Below are 24,948 nucleotides of genomic sequence, written 5' to 3' on the forward strand. Positions count from 1 at the left end.
AGAAAAACCTGTATTTAATACAAAAACAATGTTTTAAATCCACAAGCAAAAGATAGGAGCAAATAATCTGCAACAATAGCTGTATGGCAGCACCATTACAAAACAGCAACACACAGAGTATGACACATCTGTGCACAACTCAACATGAATTTTGCAAACAAATTGTTCCTGCCTGTATACAACTTACAGTTTAGGGATAGGAAATATTTAATTTCTTTTATTTTCCAGTCCTTTCAGACTACTGCTAAAGCAGAGCAACCAGAGACTTCAACAGCAGGTGGACCCACTGAGTACCCACAACAGCAGCCAAGGTTTGTTCTGGGAATGGAAAACATACAGAATTCGACCCAGAAAGAGTTAAACATGTAAAAAGCAGAAGTGCTACCATTCATGTATTCATAACTTAATACTAAAAAAATCCTAGTTTTAGTAAATGTAATTTAAAATAATTAATTGAATTAGAACTAATGCTAATAAATTTGAAATCTGCATTGCTAGGGATAGAGGAGACAGAACACAACATTCCAGTATACAGTAGAGAACCACAGGAAGGTTAACTATTGTACTATGTTAAAACAGTATCCAAGTCTGCCCTACAGAATTCAGACTTTAGGGTGACAGTGAGTATTACCAGCTCCAATATGCAATCTTCTCCTTCAAGTTTTTATTTTAATGCAAGGGCTTTTAGTTATATGAAATCCCCATTGTATTGAACATGAGCTCTCTGAAGAAAGTGGCAATAGCCTACCAACTCCAGCCAGTGACAAAAAGCAGGTTGTTATAGAACCTGGGACAGAAGGCACCGCTTTCTTCTCCAGTCAGGTTGCGTGACAACCTCATTACAAAATTCATGCCCATGTAACAAATAAGCATAAAGTCAAGATGAGTTTGAGAAACCACATGTCTCCCTGCAGCATCAACTCAGATGCTTCCAAATGCTGCATTGATATGTATGACAATTCATGTCATACACGCTACCATCTCTAGTGACATCATAAGACAATGACAGTTTCTCTACTGCAGACTGGTAGAATGATGCAAAGGGTTGACTTATTCAGAAACATTTGCTCAAGCTCTATCAAACTTGCTGACTGAAAAAAAAATTCAGACTCTCAGATGGATCATTAGTTAAGATGCGTGCTCTTTTCAGAATTGCCTGCTGTCTGCTCATGCAACAGTATTGAGTGTAACTTAAATTATACTTTACAAAAAGTGCATCTTGCGATCAACTGTGCAGGGCTTAAATACCAAAATTATTCTTTCTAGCAAAGCACCACAGATGGGCACTAACCACCCTCTATCATCCTGAGAACATGGCAAGTCCCATCAGACACATCCAGGAATATAGCTTCTGCTACATTCTCAATAGTTCGATCAGTACATCAGACTTCTTAGGACACGCTAGCTTGGTTAATCCCCAAGTAAATGAACAAAGCAGAATTTTCTCCTAATACCTTGCCATTCTCCTCCTGGTTTGCTAACATCAAACCCACACAGGGACCTCAAGGATGAGGAAGATTCCAAGTCTGTGCTCACCTAATGTTATCACTACCCAGGTCACTTCATGTAATCAGTGGAAAGGGAAAGGAAAAGGTTGACAAAACTGGAGAAAGAATAATCTGCAACACCATCCTCTTGCAGCTATAGAATATAGTTTGCTTTTCTTGGCAGGGAAAAAAAAAAAAAAAGAGGACATATAGTTTACGAAGTGGGATTTGAAAGAATTTGAAGTGTTACAATGATAGGTCAAATCTGAGAGGTGGTTTCAGACATGCTAAGCTTTTAAGATGGAAACTGAGCATTTTGTGTTAGAATCTCCCAGAAGTAGTATTTCAGTTTATATTGACACATCTTCCCTTAAGAAGACTTGCCAGCATTTGAAAAATGTAAATACAATAGCCCTAGTTAAGCACAGTGACAGATTACAGTAATACATACTGACAACTTTTTCAGTCAAAGACAGAGAAGCCTTCCTGCTCCTCCTCTGCCTTCAGGAGACAATTGGAGAAAGGTTTCCAAGTATTACACAGGGTTCAGAAGACTGAAATCCAATACATATATAACCAGAGAGAGACTAGACAGCAGATATTTATCCAGACAGGAACTTTACAGACTTGTAATAATACATTAACTGTTACAGAGATTCCAGGCTCTGTGACAAGTCACAAATCACCTTTTTTTTAAAAAAAATAAATATCACGTCAACTTCTTCCTGAGCACTTAATTGGTGCAGAACAAACTGTCAGCATAAATATTTTTCATTCTCTCCTTCAAATCTCTCTTCTTTCAGATTTACACAGCTGTTAGCCACGCTGAATAGTACCTTGTCAAAGTTTCACATTACAGTTCTGAAAACAAAGTCTGTTACACTTGCAGGCTTTGTTGAAACTTGGGTGATGGGTTATAAACCACTTAATCACAAGAAAACTGCTGTGGGTGCCTTCCTAAACTGAAAGATGGTCTTTCAATAGAATGAAAATTCTACAACCTCGTGAATGAAACCTTCCTGAGGAGATTAAAAAAAAGTGACTGAGCAAAGACACATGCTATTGCATACATGTAGACTGCAATTATAATGAAAGATATTACATCTTCCTCACTGTTCTTGTGGAAAGCACTACTACATGTACTGGCAGAAACAGCATCTCTGTGCACTGTGAACCAACACTCACTGGTATAAAGTCTTTTTGTTTCGTTGAACTGTCACAAGTAGTAAGCAGGGCTGCAGTGACATGCGTGGTTTAGCCAAGCCGACAGACAACCATCCTGCTAGCACTGTTTGTTGAGTCGAGGCGAGGGAAGTGGCAAGAGAGGTGAACCACAGAAAAGGCAGAGAGGAAAAAAAAAATGAGAGGAAACAAAGACTGTAGTAGAAAAGGAAAAGACAAACAAAACCAAATTACAGGTATAGATCAACAGAGCTACATCAATAACAGGAACTAGGAAGGAGTGATTTTTGAAGGGAACGCCTGGAAACCATAACAGGCTTCTCAAAGCTCGTTAATAAATAGATAAATAAATAAACCAACCACACACAAACACAGCTACGCTAGACCAGGCAGATAAGCAGACAAACAATTTGCTCCTCATCCGGAGGGACAGAGGCATTTCCCCTGTGACTGCTCCTCTCCTCTGAAGTGGCACCTAGAAACGCATTTTGAGCACCAGATAAACAAAGCCTCTTGCACAATGGTATCCTTAAGACTTAATTATTTTCATCCTTTTTTCTTTTTTTCCTGTGAAACAGCTTGTATGATCACTACACATTTCCTCCCCCTGTCCTACACCTTTTGACTAGGTAGTCCAACTTCAATACAGTCTCTACAACCATTAGGGCCCTAAGATTCATACATATCCGGTTAAAAATTAGTGCCTGCAGTGAGAAGACAGTTCTAGAGGACATTTTCACCAGCTTGCGGGGAGAAGCAGCCAGCACTATGCAGAATTACAAACCAGTTATAACCATGTCTCTTCTCATGAGAACTGTAGGGCCAGCAGAAGATAAGTAAAAAGAAAAGCAAAACTATGCAGATTTATTTAGGCCCACTGGACACAGAATAAGCTGGGGTTTTTGCTGCCAACCTAAGGCAATATAAGAAGTTCATGATACCATACTGTTATTGTATCTTTATCAGAATGTAGAATAATCTCTCTCCATAAGTGAAAGCTTTAGTCTTAGGTATTTGCAAATGCATTTGATAAACACAGATACACCAGTCCCTTAAAGCAGTCTTAGGTGCAATTTTGAAATCGAAACAGGAGTTTATGCGACACAATTTTGTAGCATCCCTTCTGTTCGCCATGTTTCATTATACTTCAGGGTGAATATTGCTGTAACAAGTAGTAACACTGGTATGCTTGAGACCACAGACGGGAACTTAGATCAAACACAGCTCTAACTATAGCAAAAGTTGTTTGAATATTGTATAGGAGCTTGGACTTATGTGCGCAGGTGGCCAACAGCATCCTGGCGTGCATCAAGAACGGTGTGGCTAGCAGGACTACATAAGTGATCATCCCACGGTACTCAGTGCCACTGAGACCCCACCTTGAATCCTGTGTTCAGTTTTGGGCCCCTCACTACAAGAAAGACATGGAGGTGCTGGAGAGAGTTCAGAGAAGGGCAATGAGGCTGGTGAGGGGTCTGGAGCACGAGTCTGATGAGGAGCGGCTGAGGGAACTGGGGCTGTTCAGCCTGGAGAAAAGGAGGCTGAGGGGAGACCTTTTTGATCTCTACAACTACCTGAAAGGAGGTTGTAGCATGGAGGGTGTTGGTCTCTTCTCCCAAGTAGCAACTCATAGTGATACAGGGAATTAACAATTAACTAAGAATTAACTAATTAATGCTTACAAACTAACACTTAAAAGACTTAAAGAGCTAACAGAGAACTAACCCTTTAACTCACATTACTATTGCCTTGCCTCACTTAGATTTGTGTAATTTATTGTACGAGAAACAGGAGTTTGCTGACGCCTTGCAAAAATAATAATCCTTGGGTGCATCCTTGGGTGAACTAGATAACAGAAACTTGGGCACAGGACAGGAGATACCCCAGTTTTAACCAACTCAGCAGTCTGAGTCCTAACCAACTCATCACACTGGACCAAGGGTGACCGTGTACAGAGAAAGAGGACCCAGGTTCACGGCCACTGCGCAGCTGCAACCAAGAGGAATCAGAGGTGGAGACTATGGAAATGGTCTCCCAGAACTCATTGTAATAAGAACCGCCTTCTCGGGGACAGGTTATGAATATGTATAGGCGTTCCTAAAAACTTTAATGAATATGTAACACTTTACTGCATTTAACCAAGCTCACAGCTCCTGTAATTTTACACACATCTTGGGCAGAGTTATCCCCCGTGTGTCCTGCGCTGTGTAAATACATACATTCTTTACAGTCCCAAGGGTTGTAAGGTCATTTCCTCGCCTCAATAGGATGAGGAGAAATGGCCTTAAGTTGCGTCAGGGAAGGTTCAGATTGGGTATTAGGAAAAGGTCTTCACGGAAAGGGTTGTGAAGCATTGGAACAGGCTGCCGAGAGAAGTGGTGGTGCCACCATCCCTGGAGGTGTTTAAAAGACTTAGAGGAGGTTCTTAGGGACACAGTTTAGTGCTAGATTTAGGTTATGGTTGGACTCAATCTTAAGGGTCTCTTCCAACCAAAGTGATTCCATGATTCTATAAAACTAAAAGACCACAAAAGCTGTTAAATGACAGAGGGAAAGGAGAAAGGTATAAAAGTTAAGAGTAAGAAGGCTAAGGTCTAAGGACTAGAAGTAGTTCTCATACTGGAATGCCATTTTTCTGTAATGCTAGAGGAGCACACACACGTACAGACACATGCAGCTAACTGCACAGGTACTGGCTTCCAGTACTGTGCACATCTCAGGTGCTCACCTACAGTATACTGTCACCTAACTACCCCCGATAAAGCACTATTTAGACACTCAACTGCAATCCCAGCTGTATTACAAACACTTCACAAACAACAGGAATAGTCAGAAACATACTGGCTATGATGATCTGTTCATTTTGAACCAACCTTCTAATACATGCAAGTACAGTAACTCACAGATAAAAATTATTGAAATGTTCCTCTAACAAAACATGCCTTCCAGAGACCAACTGCAAGATACCAATGGATATCTTTAAAGGAAAGCATGAAGAGCTACCAAAGATCACAGCAAGTCAGGACAGGAATTTATGAGTAGTAAATTATCTGTCCCCTATTTGTCAGTGGAAGATGCTTTCTACACAGGTCACATAAATGCCTTAAATCTTTTATTGCAAATGTTTTGCTTCTCTATTTTATAAGTGAAGCACTGATTTTTCTTTTGTTGTAGTCACACATGCCTTCCCATGTGTTGCATCAGACAGTAACAGACACCAAGGGAACTGATGCAAATCAAGCCATGATGATGAAACTTCAGTAGCAGTGACCACACTGAAGACTTGGGAGATAACAGTAACAAAATTCTAGTAGGACCTGTCCTTTTCAAAAGCTTTAACGTGAGACTCATTTGCCACTCCAACATTGTTAAACACTTCATTGTGAATAGATTTTTCCTTTCTTAAAAATGCAGTCCGAAGAACTAAGGAAAGGCTGAAGTTCCATTTAGGCAGATGCTGACACAACATCAGAAAGACGCAGAAAAATGACTGTAATGATTGACATATATTTTGTGCACCTTGCAGGATAAACCAAGTGGGTGCTTGGAGGAATTAAAGCTTTCTAATAAGACCTGGTTTAATCATAACTTTTTAATACTGGTATTTTATAGATTCTTGCCTATAATTTGCTCACCCTTTGACCAACTTTTCCTTCAATTCAGCACAACGTGCGTTAAAAGAAGCCCCACAACAAATCGGTAGAATTCACTTTCAGCGGAAGGCAGACAGTGGTACCAAATCCCTCCTTAAGGTCAGCTTTAAACATCCAGCTCTCATTTCTGTAAAAGCTCTTTGACTCTGCTAGTCAGTAGCTCACCTTCACAGCTGGTGGGCTCCGGTACTTGGACTCTACACAAAAAGAGCCAGGAAGAGAACAGGTCCATTATGTCCCACCTTCAGGCACATCTCAGACATTAGTACCAACAAATTGCGAGGCAGGTTCTAACAAAATCTAGCAAAACTTACCAATTTGAGTGCAGATTAAACAGTACTTCCTCCACGAGGAATAAGGAATTCCCAATTAATTAACACCTTATGCTGACAAGTATTTCATGAAACAGATACAACCCTGAAGTAAAGCCACAAAGGGCACTAAGAGAACTAAGGCTGACCTTTCAGCATTGCATTTACAATCATACTGAGCTCCCTGCCCTACATACTGAATACCCAGATTCCCACCACTTCTGTGAGCTGGATAGGATGGCAAGATACAGCTTATAACCTTTTAAATAAAGTGAACACTAACTTTTCCAGTGACATTTTCTGTCTGTTGTGTTCACTCCCTGACTGTGTGATAAAGACTTCATCAACTGAGATCAAACTCATATGCAAGACAGGAGGGCCAGGAGGGCAGGGAAGGGGAAAAAACCTCTGTCATGCCCAACAAGGTTATCCAAATCCAGGTCTTACCGTAGTACTTAACTCTGCACTGGTCTTTAAACGTTGCTGAAAAACCAGCAGAGAGAGTAGTAAACATCCACTCACTCATGATCAAATTTCTTATCGTGAACAAAAATAGACTAAGAAAGACTAAGTTTGTTTGGATTTCTTTTTGTTTGGTTTGGGTTTGGTTTGGGTTTTGTTTGTTTGTTGGGGGGAGGGGCTGCTGCATTTATTTTTTTTTTTTTTTTTTACACAGTTAAAAGGCCACATATGCCTTCCTAATTCTTCCTCTTAGCACACAAAGATGGTAGTAAACCTTGAACACACGATTTTGAGTTCACAGTAATGAGCTTCCTATATCTTCTGATTCAGGTGGAACAACCTGCACTTTCACATTTACAGTGCTGTCAATAATTTTTTAGTAAAGGAATGGTTTCTTACACTAATTCTCAGAGCACATTTACTATCTGCAGTAAACAATTGAGAACATGAAACTGTAAATTGAACAGATTCAGGAATTACTAATTTATTTATTTATTTATTGCAGTACATATAAAATACCAAAGCACAATTACTAAGTATTTTGACATAAACTGTTGAAATTAGAAGAGGGACCTAAGGTATCCTCACTATTTCATAATGCCATACAAGCTCATTTAATGTACGCATGCTGCGGACAGGAAAGAACCTACCTTCATTCATTAACTGTGAAGAAGAAAGCAATCTGTACTGCCAGAGGACAGGCAAAGGCTACCTTAACTTGATAGCTCCCTCTTCTGTAAACTTACACAGTTGAAATTCACACAACTTATTTGTCTAGCATTTTCCAGCTTTGCTGAAGTGCGAGAAGTGGGGGAAAGGATTTAAAAGCTCCTCCCCACATGCTAGATTCTAGAGCAACACGGGCTGACAGCAAATCATCCACGGGACCTTGAAATGCCATACTATCAATAAACTGTGTTTTCCCACCTTTTCCAGGACTTCCAGGAGGAGGAGCACTTCTCTTGACTGCCCCACCATATGCAGACATCAAAAGATAATCAGGTACCTGCAAGCTTTCTGACCCCAGCACATGTCACAGATGGTACAGAAGCCACTCCTCTTGACTGAAGGGCACAGGAAACTACTCAGCTATGTTCCGCACTGCACACGCAAACAGCAATCCTTAACGGAGATGTCTAAGGCAATTCACAGTTCACGGTTCCCACTCCTACTGTCTGCTCCCCCAGGTTTCCTCCAGCTAAGACGGGAATGAGAGAAGTTAAAAAAATAAAATTTAAACTAAAGTTATTCCTGCACGACATTTCACCTTTCCATTCTAGATTTTATTTTTACCCCAACAGGAAGTGGTTCTCAAAAGACTGTTGAAAAAAAAAAAAAAAATATATATATATATATACATATATGCCAGGTATCAATGGATCAGAGTAAAAGACTTCCAGAAAGTACCCAGTCTACAAGACTTTCTTGGAAAACGACACCACTGAAGCAAAAGAAGAAAACCCTTGAACAGGAAAGATCCCTCACAAGTGAACTGCAAATAAGGCTGTCTGGATATTAACATAGTAAAACAGATTTTTTTTTTTTTTTTTTTTTTTTCTTTTTTGTGGAAAAAACACTAGATACAGCATTGGAAACTTTGACTGCAAACATCAATTTGTCCTGTAGATACCATCACTATTTTTTAAGTAATAAAAATTCTCAGTAATTGTACATCAGTGTATTTTCATAGATGTGTAACAAACACAGCCCTTGGGATTCTCTCTTTTACTAAGGAAAACAGGTCCCACAGTTGCAGGATTTGAAGTAATTTCTGTCCTGGTTATTAACCACATATTTCTCTCCGCTCAGTAAAAGACAGCACAGAGAATATTTTTTCTTAAGTTCCAGACACGCACTTGAGAAAGTAAAATAAATACCTAGTTACCTAGTTCTCTATTTTAACTTCATTATCCTATGCAAAGATCAAACTGGGAATAAATATTTTCAGGGTTATCAAAAGTACTTTGTGTTCCAATGATGTCAAACTTTTTCTGTTGAAATGCAAACCAAGGCTAAGAACTTTTCCATCACACCTCTCAGTTCTTTGTGGTTATTTTATTTCACTAATGATCAAGTAAATGCAATCTATTTGTACGGCTGTGGAGCCTATATGGTAACTTAGAAAAACGTCGGAACATTTCTCCTTTAAAGAACAGTGTCACATGAAATATGTGTTTGCAGCAGCCTTGATAAGGTAAGTCTCCCCATCTGGGACCGCTTAAAAACAGAAAAGCTGACTGCCGCCCCATGCTCAAAGTCAGTACAAATCCTTCCATTGTATTAAGACACAAGAGCTGAGAATCTGTGCCTGTAGTGCAGCCTGGTAGAACTTCTGTTAATATTCAGAAGCAAAGAAAAAATCTGCTACAGCACTCACCATTCATCGTTATGACTAGTCATCATAAATGCAGCTGACTTTTTAAATGACAATTAAAAACCAAACCCATAAGTACTTCCAGCAACAAAAACAAGTGGATTTCTGCACGGCTAGAACAGCTCCTGGACTGAATCAGCACTCTCCAGCTAAAGCCAAGTAACAGAGAACTTCACAGAACATGAACCGAAGTATTTAAAACTAAGAAACTGAGACGGGATAAGGTCACATGTTCACGAAAGGAACATAATTCAGTTACTGTTCACAATAAATACAGAGTTTGTATTTGAAATAATATTAACTAGTATTTAGGAGCAAGACAGTAGTAATTCAATGGAGTTAGCACATCCTCATTATTTATCTGTCACAATAGCATTTTGCACATGGAGGGAAAAAACCCACTATGTAACTTCACTGCCCTTTGAAGCCTGCAGACTGACTGCAGTATATTTTAACTCAGGTCAGCAGGAATTTGCTTCCTACAAAAGTATTGCAATATTAATTACAATGGTTCTTTCTTCACATTTAACATACTGTAAAACAAAACAGATTTTGCTTCCATGGTCCACGTGAAAGTTTTCCTGATGCTGTTCAGAGAAGCTGAACATAAGATCATGAAGGCTAGACTAAATTTCACAGTTATTTTAATAACTGGAGAGTGGAACTAAGAAGGAAGAGAAAAAAATATCTTCAAGCACATTTTATTAACACCGTTCATTAGCAAATGGGAAAATACAATAAAGTATGCTATCCTAAGAAAAACACTGACATATTAATATGATTTGAGCTTAAAACTACAGAAGTGCACCATTAAGGCTGGAACAATTACTTATACAATGTGTTTACATTAATGCAATACAAAGCTCTATAACCAAAAATAGCCTGAAGTACAAAGATTTGAAGTCCATGTGCAAACACATGATTAATATGATGTAAATGTATGCTCCAGGCATAAACACAGCCTAAGAGCACTGTTTACATGCAGGTAATGCAGATGTTATATATGCTGGCATGCAGGTAATGATCACAAAATTATACTATTCAGCTGTTTGACATTTTGAGAGAAGAGGAGAACAGGTAGCCACATGAGGCTAATGATGAGAATTCAAAGCAAGCTTCCTCACTCATTTTACTGCATGCTTTTGGTAAGACATCTTTCCACCAATCAGATGTTTTTAAAATATCATGCTATATCAAAGACAGATGATGTTTGTTTTTACATTTAAGATGTTCCTATTAATTTAATTTCAAACAGGTAAGCATGAAACAGGGCCAAACAGCAGGCGCAAGTCTGCCTGCCTCATTTTTACAGCACCTGTTTGTCTTTGTCTTTCAACCCAAGATAAAACTCCCAAGGCAGAAAACATACCATGAAAACTGACTGCTAAAACACCTCCCTTCCCTACTTTTTTTTTTTTTTCCCTTTTCCCAACACGGTGCTCAGCTGCCATTTACCGTAGCTGCACTGCAGGCAGGTTACACAGGAGTCTTCAGGCCCTTTTGGAGACTTATCAGCAACTGCAGCCTTCTAGGGAGAACCTTGACCCAAGGACAGCAACCTGTTAATTGCAGTCATCAAGTTAAGACCACTGTCTCTTCAAAAGAACAGTAAGGAGTGGCTATAAAGCACCTCCTTATTCAGCACAAACAGAAACGAAGATGGAACAATGGCAGAAAAGCTTCACTTGGCCCACAAGTTGACCAAGCAGTATCACAAGGCTGTAATTTTGGGGCTGCAGACACTGGAAGGGGGTTCTCCTGTGCCAATGCTGCTCTGGTCTACCCATCCCTTTCAGGAAGGGCTCTGTGACTGCTGTAACCCGCATACACCCTCGTACTTCTTGCTGCAGGCAGAGCTCACAGCATGCAAGGGCTGAACCTCTGCCACTCCACATCCTCTCCGGCAGCAGCAGAAATAGGCAGCCTGCGCCTGGCCTGGTCCCGCACCCAGGACCATCTCCTTGCTCCACACCACCCATAGAATCATAGAACGCTAGGGATTGCAAGGGACCTCGAAAGGTCATCTAGTCCAATCCCCCTGCCGGAGCAGGAACGCCTAGGTGAGGTCACACAGGAACATGTCCAGGTGGGTTTTGAATGTCTCCAGAGAAGGAGACTCCACAACCCCCCTGGGCAGCCTGTTCCAGTGTCTGTCACCCTCACTGAGAAGAAGTTTCTTCTCAAATTTAAGTGGAACCTCTTGTGTTCCAGTTTAAACCCATTACCCCTTGTCCTACCATTGTTTGTCACCGAGAAGAGCCTGGCTCCAACCTCGTGACACTCACCCTTTGTATATTTATAAAAATTAATAAGATCACCCCTCAGTCTCCTCTTCTGCACCATGACCTCCCCACTGCTTCCTGCAACCAGCTGTACTAAGGGCTACTTCTAATTACTCTGTCATCTAAGAGAAATGAGCACAACAACAAGAAAACCCCCTTTTTTTTTTTTCAGTAACAAGGTCACGATGTCAGAAATATGTCCATTCGCAGCCTCATGCTGAATAGGCTTTCAAGAATCCTACACACACACATAACCCAATATAATTCAAAGAAAACACTAACAATAATAAAATTGAAGCTCTGAAGACTCAGTGTTCAAAAGTACAAAAACCTGAAGCAAAGGCAGTAACATGCACCAGTACAAGCACCACAGCTGAAAGGTTCAGAGAACCATGAGGCAGAGCAGGGTGAGGAGAAGGCTTTCACTCCAGTACCCAACTTCCACCTCCATCTTCAGGAACCAATTGCTGTTAGCAGCAGTAATTCAGCCGCATGCTCCAGAAACTAAAATTACTTCCGTGGCTGTTTGCCAGGATACTGCATGTCAATATGCAGTGCCATTGAGATAGACTGAGATGACAGGAAATGTTAAAAGAGATACAACAGATCAGTCACACAGCTGTCACCTGTAGGAATGGATAAATAGGCTTTTTGCAGGTTTTGAGGTATGAGACACACTCATGATCTCTGATTCACTTCTAACAGTCCTTCAAGCAAAACCTGGTAAACATAATTAAAAGAAGGACTAAGAGAAGTAATAAAAGGACAGATATTGAAAATATACATAGTAAAACCCCCCTATTTTTAGAACTACTACCTTCCAAAACACCCTGATGTTACTTTATTAGGAATATTTACTTATGTACACAACTAACAGCATCATAAAAAACAATTACACTGGTTTATGGTCCACATAAGAGTAGACAATGAACATTCTTGATTCTCCCCGACTGTTTACATTTCTCTTAGGTCAGCACAAAAGATAAAACCACCTTCTGTTCCAGGGCAGACTTTGAGGAAACGAAAAATTAACAGCATCTTTTCCTTAGAGCAAACATTTTGCTTTAGTCAAGAGCAGAAAACAGACAGACTGAAAATAATATTCTGAGCAAGAAGTGCCCTATCTAATCCAATTTTTCTTTCAAGAACAATCATAAGCACCAGACACTGTTAAGCTCTACCACAGATAAAATAATGCTACAACCTCCTTTCAGGTAGTTGTAGAGATCAAAAAGGTCTCCCCTCAGCCTCCTTTTCTCCAGGCTAAACAGCCCCAGTTCCCTCAGCAACTCCTCATCAGACTTGTGCTCCAGACCCCTCACCAGCTTCACTGCCCTTCTCTGAACTCTCTCCAGCACCTCCATGTCCTTCATGTAGCGAGGGGCCCAAAACTGAACACAGGATTCAAGGTGGGGCCTCACCAGCACCGAGTATAGTGGCAAAATCATTTCTCTAGTCCTGCTGGCCACACTATTCCTGATACAAGCCAGAATGCTCTTGGCCTTTTTGGCCACCTGGGCACACTGCTGGCTCATGTTCAGCCGGCTGTCAATCAACACCCCCAGGTCCTTTTCCTCCAGGCAGCTTTCCAGCCACTCTTCCCTGAGCCTGTAGCGCTGCCTGGGGTTGTTCTGCCCCAAGTGCAGGACCCGGCACTTGGCCTTGTTAAACCCCATACAATCAGCGTCAGACCAATGACCCAGCTGGTCCAGATCCCTCTGTATGGCCTTCCTACCTTCCAGCAGATCAACACTCCCACCCAACTTGGTGTCATGTGCAAACTTACTGAGGGTGCACTCGATCCCCTCATCCAGATCACTGATAGAGAGATTAAACAGAACTGGCCCCAATACTGAGTCCTGGGGAGCAGCACTCATGACCCAGCACCAACTGGATTTGGCTCCATTCACCACAACTCTTTGGGCCTGGCCCTCCAGCCAGTTCTTTATCCAAAGAGCACACCCATCCAGGCCATGAGCTGACAACTTCTAGAGAACTTCCTACACTCAAAAGGTAATAACAAATGGAAATCAATGTATAGAGAAACATAATATAAATTTTAAAAGGACACCATTTAAACTGTACTTCCATTTTAAGTACCTATCACTTAGTACAATAACCTACTTATGAATGTAAGAAGTCAAGGCGATCTCTAAACTGGATGACTGGCTATTTCAGGTAATTATATATCTGCTCTTCTGCTGTGTAACAGTAATTACTCTGGGTAACTGAATTGCTGTAACACTTATGAAGTTTTATCTTCTCCTCATCCCTTTAAAAACAGAACAGAAAAATCAGAAAAGTTGAGAAACCTCAAAGCAGTGTTGAAAAGCAAGAACTGTAACACCACAATGAAGAGTTAAAATAAATCTGCGACACACTTTGTTCAGATAACATAATTAGGATGCGTGAGCACATGCTCATAAATGTCATTGACACAGCTTCAAACAAACATGCAAAAAGTAACGAGTCAAGACACCACTGAATACACATACCCTTTCACAATGCCCTAGGTGAAGCCTTACAGCAACAGATGAGAATAATTTATCTCAATTTTTAGCGTGAACTCTCTCTCACACCAGAAGCTTTCCACAATACTTCCCAATAATAAGTACCAATTACTGTGACTTCAGAACACAGCAGTTACCTTAAGAGGACACTGAGCAGTAAGTGCTGGGAAATATTGCTTTGCAACTGTCAGTCCTTTAAACCACCTAATCCATTTGAGCTCTATTTACCATATCTGTTCATGAACACAGAGCACCTGAGTACTTCAAACCTGTAATTACTTTCACAGACACAGTAAAGCCCACATAAACATATACAGCAGCTATAGGAAACAAACAGAAATGCAAGAATATGACAAAGATAATTCAATGCCACTGGAATTACACAACTTACAGACAGCAGCACATTATCAATTAGAGCATCTTTCTGATTTTAGTCCCATCTTTTAAGATGCTTCACAGCAGCAATCCTGCAAAGCTAGTTGTCTCTGGCACCAAACACACCGCACTTCAGACCTCAGACATCCGAGCATGGATTTACAGATCTGAAAACACAGTGGCAGTGGAAGCGGTCTCCTCAGGATAACCTTAAAGCCTCTAGGTAACCAAGGCTGGTTTTCACTGGAGTTCAATTTCTTTGTAGTAGATTGTATGGGGCTATCAAACAGATTCTTGATACCTAACCTCAGATTTCATGCTGGTAACCAACATATAACATAACACTGTATGTTTTGTTTTGAGAAAAACTACTAATCTTACCCTTCTTAAGCAACAGATCTCTGGCTACAAAGTAAAGCATAAGTAACAAGAACAGAAAACTCTGAATATATCCAGGTAATATCTAATGTAGAGCAATGAAACCAGTCTCACTAGGCGAGCCCTTCTAAAAGCACCAGACTCTGCAAGGCAAACTGTCTCCTTTTAATAACAGACCAAACATTAAAATCTGTGGTCCCCCTCCAGGGGGCAATTCCTTCCTCTTTCTACACGTTTCCGCCCACGGTCTCCCGCAGTAGAGCCCTGAAGGAAGAGCAACTGTCCGCGCCTCCCTGCAGCAAGGCTGGAGTCACTTCTCTCCTCACTATATTCTGCAGTGCTTTTTCCTGAAGATACTGCAGAAGCTGTTTCTGTTTCTACAGATACCCAACACAATCCAATATATTTGCTGCTTATTATGAGCTTCTCAGCCTGCCTCACTCCTTCCCAGATCTAATTCCTAGGTATTTCCCTACAATTAATTCTTGCCACTTTGAGTTTAGATATTAGCTTTAGGTAAGCCTTATTTTGTTATTTTTACCTTTCCTCCCACACTTGAACTTCACATCCCTTTCAAGTTATTTCTTCTGCTAATAATACCTCTCTGTATAGCAACATTTAGCTGTTTCATTAGCAACCTGCTTACACCTGCAACACAGTTAAAGAAGTTTTAAATAAGATACTACTCAATGTAAAACCCCTTGATATTTCTATCGAACAATACACCAGGCCCAACATAGTTCTATATTTAAACTCTTCATTTGGCCTGTGAACCTGCAGAAAAGAACTTGTGAAAGTGTTTCCATTAAAGCCTATTCCTCACTTGTGGAAAACACATATGCTTGCTAAGTTAAAGTGATAGATCTCCTTTGTTATGTTAACGTAAATATTGTAACTATTGAATTACACAATTTTCACCTTTTTATCCATACTGACTGCTTTTACAGTACAAGAGTTTTCCAAGCTTTGTCTGTCAGTGACCTACACATTTGGCAGAGACTTTGAGGTATGGCTTCGACACAGTAAAATAAATGGATCATTTCCATGGAGCTACAGAAAAAAACAACCTTACACATCTATGTTGACCTGTATTGAACACTTCCTGCTCTTTTCTCAACTCTCAACCAAGTTCCCTCACAGAAAAATATACAAGGATGGACAAAAATCCATACTTCTGACTCTGCCACTGCTGCTTCTTGAAGAATAGCCAAAAACATACAGCTATGTCCCTTCTACATATTCAGAGAACCTTCACCTCTCCACACTGAACACCTCACAGCCACCAGTACATCTTATCCTTATACAGTTGGGTAGGAAATGTGATGTCTGGACTTCAGGTCAATCCATACAGCTTATCCAGGACACTAAACCTCCACTAAGATCCCCAGTCCATGGCTAACCAACCTTTGGCTTGTCCCTCCTATCTTAAAGGGTCCCCTTAAAACAATTATTTATATATATATATATATAAATATAAATTTTTTTTCCACATTCTTAGCCCCTCAGTTTGTGGCTGGGAGTTCAGAGGGCACAGAATAAACTCTGTTCTGAATGCCTCTCCTAGAACAGAGGTAGTGACTAAAGACAATGTTCTTTGGGAAACAGCATAAAAGCTTCACTAATATCTCACTCCCGTGAAAGCAACTTAATTTAACAACTGAAGGAGACAGGAGCTGCTTATTGCAGATTTCTAAACCAACCCTTTATTTTTTACTTAAATGCTTTGGACTAAGACAGGTCTTTCATTTCACACTGTCTGCTCCCAGGGGTCACAAAGAAGGATCTTTTTCAATACACTCTTTTAAGTGAGAACAATACAAAATAAAAATGGTGGCACCAGTTATAGTTTGACACTCAAACTACTGGGAAATCATTCAGATTAAGAATTTGGACTGGGAATCTGTTACCAAATTAAATTAATCCAGGACTTTTTCTGGTTACAATTCTTCTAGATAGTTTTTCATTAGCAAGCAACATCTGGATATGGAGTTACCAATAATTCTTTCTACATTCCAACAGCCACCTTGTTTCTTCGACTGTGATTTTTCTCACCCTTAGAGAAGTTCTTGCTTTGTACGCTTCCCTCTGGATGTTACTAGTATTGAGATATTTTGAAGTTATGGCACATGTTGAAGCTGATGTCCTCTATAAAAGGGGCTTCATTTATCCTCTTACTCCCAGCAGCAGTTAACTGGCTTCATCAGAAATCAAAAACAGATAGACAAACTGTGCTTGCACTTTCGCTTCTCATACTTCTCACCACATGGAGAGCAGAAATTCAAAAGAAGGGGATCCAAAATTTACTCTTCTGCCTCTGAGGGAGGCTGGAAAAGAAGTATGAGAAAGCATAATCTGCTCATCCTTCCCTAGATCTTCTGAGTCCCATGCTGAGAAAACTAACACTACTATGTGTAGTCTATGTGCCTTGGACATCCTCACCTGTTCCCAAGGCTTCTCTCCAGAGATGTCTTCCAGCTTCTCGCTTGGCAGGACAACCAGTCAGCCTCCCATGTTTCTGAGCAGGAGTTAGCAACTGCTGATGTGTATCCAGGCTGACGGGTCGAGAAAAGGGGCAGTGAAAAAGGCCAGTATAACCTTTGTGTTGCTTGTCCTTCACTGGTGGCACTAACGGTGGTCTGTCCCCCTCTCCACAAGCTACCAATTTTCATAAAACATGAAAAAACTTAACATCCTTAAGACTTTCACCTCTTCTGTTGAGCTTGGCTGAAACTGGATGGCTTTGATGGGGATATGTAAAAATGAGAAAAATGCCTTCATCCTTAAAGAAAGCAGTAAGGCTTACATGTTTCTTCTAGTCAGCTGTGCTGGTTAAGATTCACTTATGCATTGTTTATAGTATAACTGAAACTTTAATTTACCTGTTCCCACTGAATTTGATCTCCTGCTTGTCTGCTCTTTGCTTACAGTAAAAATTCCTTTAACAAAGCATTTGTATTCTGATCATCTTGTGAATTATGCTGTTTTTCCTTCACATTCTATAAAATACAATTTTCCCACAAAAGCGCCTAATATGTACCATGTGTATCAGGATGAAATTCCCAGAGGCTAGTAGCTTATTCAACTTGTGAGAGTTTCCTTGGCACCTACACATCTTTTTTTCTTGGTTGAGTCTGTTGTTGCAGTAAATTAAGTACTAAGAATACATTTAACCCCTTGGACCTTGAAGTTAGGCCACAGCTAGAAAAATGTTTCCCTCTGTAGAAAGGTATGTGGGTACTGATTATTTTTGTTACTCAAATATCCTTAAAGAGAAAATTTCAGTTACTGGCTCATGTCTTGTAGTACTACTTTGTATGAGTAGTACAGAAACAGAAATGATATTAAGACCTACTACATGAAGGAAGATAAGTACTTTTTTCAGTGTGTTGTCCCAGACCACAGTCATTCTGATCTATTTAAAAGTTTAGTCATTTATTCATTCATCCTTTCATCAGCAACATTACTAACAGTAGAAAGGAAGCTTCTTTCCAACTCAAGCTAATAGAAGCTTGAAATAGGAAGCTATGATTTAGAAGCGATTAACAAACCCCTTTGGGAAACTTCATGAAACTGTTTCCTCCCCTGGTAAAAATATGCTCTTCTACTGAATTCCATGTGTTTTGTTTTCCTAACACAGCACCTTAAGACTACAGTACCCTAGGCACTTAAGACTAATACAGTACCTCAAATGCTCATTTTTGTGGTATTGGATCATGGGCAAACTATGAGTAACTCCCTGTGCAGCCTGAGGACATTCTATGATAGTGTTCACTGCTCCCTATATTACCATTCTTATATATAGTACACACATAATCACAATTTCTCCTTATCTGCAGACATCCTATCGAGCTTAGAGTCATTACTGTCCTATTTTATAGGATCCCAAGTACAGTGTAGCCTCTCTCAGTAAGATTCTCAATACACACAGAACTTGTATCTGTGGCTTATTCAAACTAACTTATTTGCACTAAGGATCCTCTCTCTGAAATAGTGTAGCTGCAGACATCTACTGTAGACATCTCTGAAATAAAACAAAGAGAGGTGAGTAACTAATTTTGTTTTTCTGAACTGTCATCTGCAGAAGCATAATTCTCTCTGCCTACTTCATACTAGAGTCAAGACACCAAAATTAAGGCTGGAGTTAAACAGCACAACTCTCCATTTACATATTCACATAAGGCCACTTGTGAAAAGCAGCATAACAATACAACCTACAGCTGGTGCATGTCCTGAGCATCTTAATATTGGGGAGGAAAGTATGGAAAGATGGTGGAGAATCAACTTAATAACAAGAAAACTCTGTAAAATTGTGGTTGAACCTGTAAACCCAACATGTGCTTAAATCACAGCACATGACCTGTGGTTACCACCAGACAATTAGCAGCAATGGAATGAGGTCACACTCAATAGAGGTATCGCAGTTCGGTACGCTTACACACGCATTACGCAGGGTTACATGGCAGGGAGCACTTCACTTTCTCCAAAGTGTGACAGCACCAGAGATCACTAACAGATCTCCTACCTGTTTTGTTTGAGCAAAGTATCAAATAGTGACAATTTTGTTTCTAAGTAGAACCTATTTGCAAGTGTTCCACTAGTAAACTGTTTTCCTAAAAAGCTATTTGCTCAAATCTTCTTACATGGTAAAGTATGTTTTCCTAAAAGTAAAGAAACTTACAAGCTTTTGATATGATTCTTAAAGGGGAAAAGGGATCACTAAGCAATGGCAATAGATGTTTCAGTTTTGCCCTTTTCTATTAAATACTTCACTAAAAAACTGGAATTCAGCTCAGTGAAGAAACAAAAGCTTGATGCAATTGTTTCAACTCCACTAAATTCAAGAAGCTACAGTACTGCTTGGCTTGCCATTCATGGGAGCTCAAGGTTTTCAAGGGAGAAACAAGACTTGGCATAGTTCTCTTTGCTAGGGTATATTGCACTTGCACTGGCTAAAGTCATCCCAACTCAACTTTACTCAGTGTTGCTTCTTAATAACGGATGATAAAGAGATGTGGAAGGAAAAAAGTTTTGGGAAGCGGTCTGTAATCAGGATCTGCAAAGAGAAAGCTAATATGATTAAGTGAAAGTATCAGTTAATAATTTGCTGTTAGTCTTGCTTATCTTATAAACGGAGCAGTCACTCAGTAAGTCTTTTCTTTCTATTCAAAGCAGTTGTTCTGTGCAATTTGCAGAAGTATTATTTTCAGTGTTTTATACTTTGATGGGGTTAAAGTGTATTGTCTGACACAACGGCAGATCGGACAAGAGAGAAGTTTTACATTTTGCCACCAATACCTATATATTGTACACAACAGGAAAGACAGTTAAGTGGGTCAGTGTAACTGCTTTTAACAACCTGTTCTACAAGGTGCTGAAAATAGCACAACTGTGCAATGATCCTACAAGCAAAGCACAGTCACAGTCTGAAAAATAACTCCTTGAGAAAAGAAAGACACACTCTGGTGTCTTGTCTAACAGCCAGGATTACTTCTGCATTCATAGTTTGTGAATATAATGTACTTTCAAAAATTATCCATTTTTTCAGCTGAGCCATCACCATTGCTAGAGAAATTGAACAAGCTGCAACAAAATACAGTAAGGTCAAGGTATATGATACTTTCTCATGCTCATTTCCAGCCTGTAGTAAAAGGTGGGTAAAAAAATAAGGAAGCAGTTTCCTCCCCACCTCACATCCTACAGTTTGCCTACGTAATTCCAAATCTTCAGTTTTATTGTTGAAAATTCGCTACTCTCCACGTGCCATAAACATTATTGCTGCAGATACACTGCTGGCTCACTTCTAAAAACATGATTCTGTTTGAGCATTCCTAACATTTCCTTCCCTTTCTCACTTTCATAAATACCCCAAACCTACACTATCTCATCTCAAACTTCAAAGTAAAGCCGAGGTTCAAATGCTTTTTGCAATGTTTTCTCAACTTTTTGCCACCATATCTGCACATGCTACTGTCTGCACAGAGACAGAACACGTTTGCATCTTCATAGCTCTGGAAGAATAGATTCTCTCTGCCCGACATCCTAAAGGCCCAGCATGTGAATAGCATACTTATATTGGAGTGGCAAGTGGATACTAAGTTTGATAAAATTTCATGATTGTGCTAGTCTAACTTTATACCCAAAAGCAAGGAGAGAAGAAAATTTGACTGACAATTTTTCTTTCACCCTCTAAAGGTTGTATTTGCCATACAATGTAATCCTTGTCTCCAACATAGAGGTGCTAATGCTAATGATCTTTATATCCACCCAAAGCAACCTGTTTTCCATTTATAGGGAAAACTGTAGGATGCAGATTCCCAGGGTCATCATATGGACCTTGCACATTCTTTCACGGGATGTTTAACAAAAAATGCCAAACAATAATGAGCCATGTTCTCCACATCATGACTAATGCTGATGGAGAATATTCCTGTTTACCATCCCCTTCCCTTACCACCTATCAACTTAACTCCTGCAGACATCTGAAAATCACACCTTTTATTCCCTGGGTACAATCCAATGCACACAGTGTGGTACCGGTTACTAATAAGAGGAATGGCCGCTCACTACATCTGCCCAAAATCTTAGCCATTTTTCTGTAAGAATATCAGTTGATTCTGTGAATCATTGCCCAGTGGATGCTGTAACACAGCTTAAGATATAAATGCTTTCCAAGGCAGAGTGGTGCCACTAAAACAGTAACAAACCACCTCAGCTCACACTGATACTAATGGTAACCAGCTACTACACTGAAAGTCAGCTTGCAAAGGACACAGTGATGGTAAGAAGTTACGTCAGGCTGGTATCGAACAGTATTATTTGTGCAGTGACAGCCTGTGGAGGGCCCATAGCAACTCTGTGCAGTACAAGGCACTCTGCAAAAACATAGGAAGATAGATGTTCTGATTAGATGAGCTTATGATATGAAAGCTTCCATTAAATTTTGACACTTAGCCTCCAATGACACAAAATCTAAGAAGATTCAGTTACAATTTTACTTCAAGTCATTTTGTAACTAATAGAACCACTGTGACCAGCAACTGCTGGACAAGTTTGAAAATAACTTATATAGCTTTCCCAAGCCCAGAACTTTTTGTTCATTTACCTTCATGCAGAACTTAGCTCATTCCATACCTTTCGACAAAACACCAGTGCTTAGTAAAGTACTGGTTCCTTTACCACACATTTGGTCCAAACTATGTCAACTAGCACTACAGTTTCTGTCCATGAGGTCTCCAAACAAAGAAGAAAATCTCATCTTTCAGAGATACAAGAGAGCCACAAGATTAATTAGAACAAGACGACAGGAGGTTAACCCCTGCAAGCTCTATAACCAATGTACTTCAACTAAGTTTGTGCATTTGTTCCTCTAACGTGCAGACACACACACGAACGATCAGAAACTGAAATACCTATGCTAACAGGACTTTCAATTTGCTTGTTTACACAACTTACAGAGTGTGTGTGCAGGCAGGAAAAAGATTTTAACCTATCAGTTTTGTATCTGTGCAACATTTTCCTTTTTTTCCTAGTTAATATTTTACTATTTGTTGTATAACCTATTTATGTCAGAAAATACGTACACGGTTGAGTTAATGCTTCTCTCCACTCTCAGTTCCGACCACAAGAAGCTGGTAAATGTAATGGTGCAGTCTTAGCACTGCATTAGTAACTTCTCACAGCTACTGTAACACAATTAAATTACAGCACTAGAACGGTTTAACACAGATCTGCTGGTGGTTGTTTGTGCTGTGGACAAGACAGCACACACACACACTGTCCCTCCCCTCATCCCTCCCATACCAACTGCAATCAGTGGGTCAACTTCCAGGAGAACCAGACACCCTCACAGATAAGGTCAGATATCTGGCAGTCACAGCAGAATGCTATATGCACTCAGAGCACTATAGTAAACTGGTGAGGACGATTTAATTGGTGTCCCCTTGTTTTTCCAACTTGAATTCATTCCAAGCTCTCTCTATTGTTTCTACATCTCTCTGGCATGATGCTTCATTTCCAAATGCTCCTCATTGACAGGATTTTATAAGTGACTTTACAATATATTCTAGTTCACAGCACCCTGCTAGATATTCCATGTTACTTTATTAAGTAGAAACCAGAAGTTAATTAAAGAACAAGATAAAACTCATATTTTTAGAACTGGCTATTTTTATGCGCTTGTACCATTGTAACAACCTACTTTACCTTTTGCCAGAAAGTATCTATCATCAGAACATTCTGTTTATTGCATATGAGAGTATCAGTATCCCCCCCATTCAAGATCAAAAGGTAAATCAGGAAGACCAGGCCTTCTATAATCTAACTTTGTCTTTGAAACTTTCATATTCTAATACAAACACTGTTCATTCTGTTCCATCTAGTAAATGGTAATTAAACATTTCCACCTGATCCTCAGTTTTGAAGAAAAGGCAAATTTTCCAATAGTTTTCTCCAAGTCACTGATGTGATTATGTCACAAGATGCTGAAAAACTTGAATCTGGGAATATGGTAAATAGTCTAGCCTACTGAGCTAGAGGTTTCTGTGAAACATAACACAACCAAAACCCCTCACAAATTTCTTATGTTTCATCTTTAACAGGACATTTCTTTCCTCTTTCCTGTCCATAACAGAACACAGATCCTCACTCACTCCTCTCATTACGAGGTATTTTCTACTAACTGTCCAAAGCTGCTTCTAGCAATGAGGTAAATGTGAGCTACCAACAGTTCTTGGGATGGTGAGCAAGCAGAGGGGCGCTCAGCATCTTTAAACACCAGCTCACTTTGTCTGCCAAGTTGGAGACGTAACTCAAGCACTCACAAAAAACCAGCAAATTGAAAAGTAAACAAGGTTCACAACCAAGACTGAGAGCTCAGCCTGTAGGAAAGCTTCATCCCCAGCTGTGACTTCTCAAAGCTCTAAATGGAAGAGAGGGAACAAGGAAAATGGGAGACATTGGTCTATTAGCAACTTTTGTAAAACTACACCACAGCACTTAAGAGATGTCTGTGTATAGAAGCAAGAATATGAAAATGAAGCAACCTTTTCACAGTCATGTGATGAATAAACAGAGACAACAGCTGAAGACCCCCTTCTTGTTCTGCTACACACTGTGTGCTGAAACGTCTGAGCACGTGCTTCTGCAGTTCTTGTTTCTTCCACATTTTAATAGTATTGCAGTCAACATAAACCGGTAAACAAATCCAATGAAAAATATCCTTCCTCATTACTCACTACATACCCAGTTGTGTTTTCCTGCCTCTCACATTTCTTCTATGGGTTATATAGTTCATTATGAAACGCTTACTAGCACAGTCATACAAATTATTTTGATGTAAAACAAACTAACAAAAAGGAAGAGTCCCGCAAGATACCAACAGCGAGGCAGAACATGGTATAAGCTGTTCTCAGACTTCCACAGATATTTTCAGATGCTTAAAAGCACATTTCCCACTGAAGAGAACAACTTTGGCAAAAAAAGTGACAATGATTTCTGTAGTAAAAAAAGCGTAGAGAATGTTAAAATAAAAGTGAAAGCTCTGGTTTTCATTCCAACCGTCAAATGTAACTGTAGACTTACTACACATGCTTTTTATTTCTCTGATCTGCAAACCATTCCTGTCAAATCCCCAAAGCAAGTGTTCGGTCCCAAGCTCACTACAAACACATACTTCTCCTCCTCTCTCTGTAAATCAGTTTTGGTACACTTTTGGAGGATTTTCAGTTTTCTTAAAGCAACAATAAGACTTTTCACCATGTCAGATTGTTACTTTAAATCCCTTACTGGCCTTTATTACAGTCTCATAGGCTTCTGTTTTTGCAGTGTAACTGCTGTCTTCTAAAACTGCTATTTGAAAAACCTTGTTCACAGTCACTTAGAAAGACAAGGCAGGACAGAGCACTAGCATTGCATCTGGAATGGCACAAAGCATGAG

At 39.8% G+C, this 24,948-nt stretch overlaps 1 protein-coding gene across 6 annotated transcripts in view; it reads right to left on the reverse strand.

Moving 5' to 3' along the window:
- The window catches only part of MLLT3 (MLLT3 super elongation complex subunit), a 124,815-nt gene that overhangs the window by 60,912 nt on the left and 38,955 nt on the right, over positions 1-24,948 (reverse strand). For 2 of the 6 annotated variants that reach the window (XM_065046218.1, XM_065046219.1), the window contains one exon: positions 1-24,948. This exon is cut by the window's right edge. The exons of the other annotated variants lie outside the window; for them this stretch is intronic. The gene's annotated coding sequence lies outside the window, so the exon portion shown is untranslated. 6 annotated transcript variants of the gene reach the window in all.

Source organism: Columba livia, chromosome Z (genome assembly GCF_036013475.1).
Source record: "Columba livia isolate bColLiv1 breed racing homer chromosome Z, bColLiv1.pat.W.v2, whole genome shotgun sequence".
NCBI classification, from domain to species: domain Eukaryota; kingdom Metazoa; phylum Chordata; class Aves; order Columbiformes; family Columbidae; genus Columba; species Columba livia.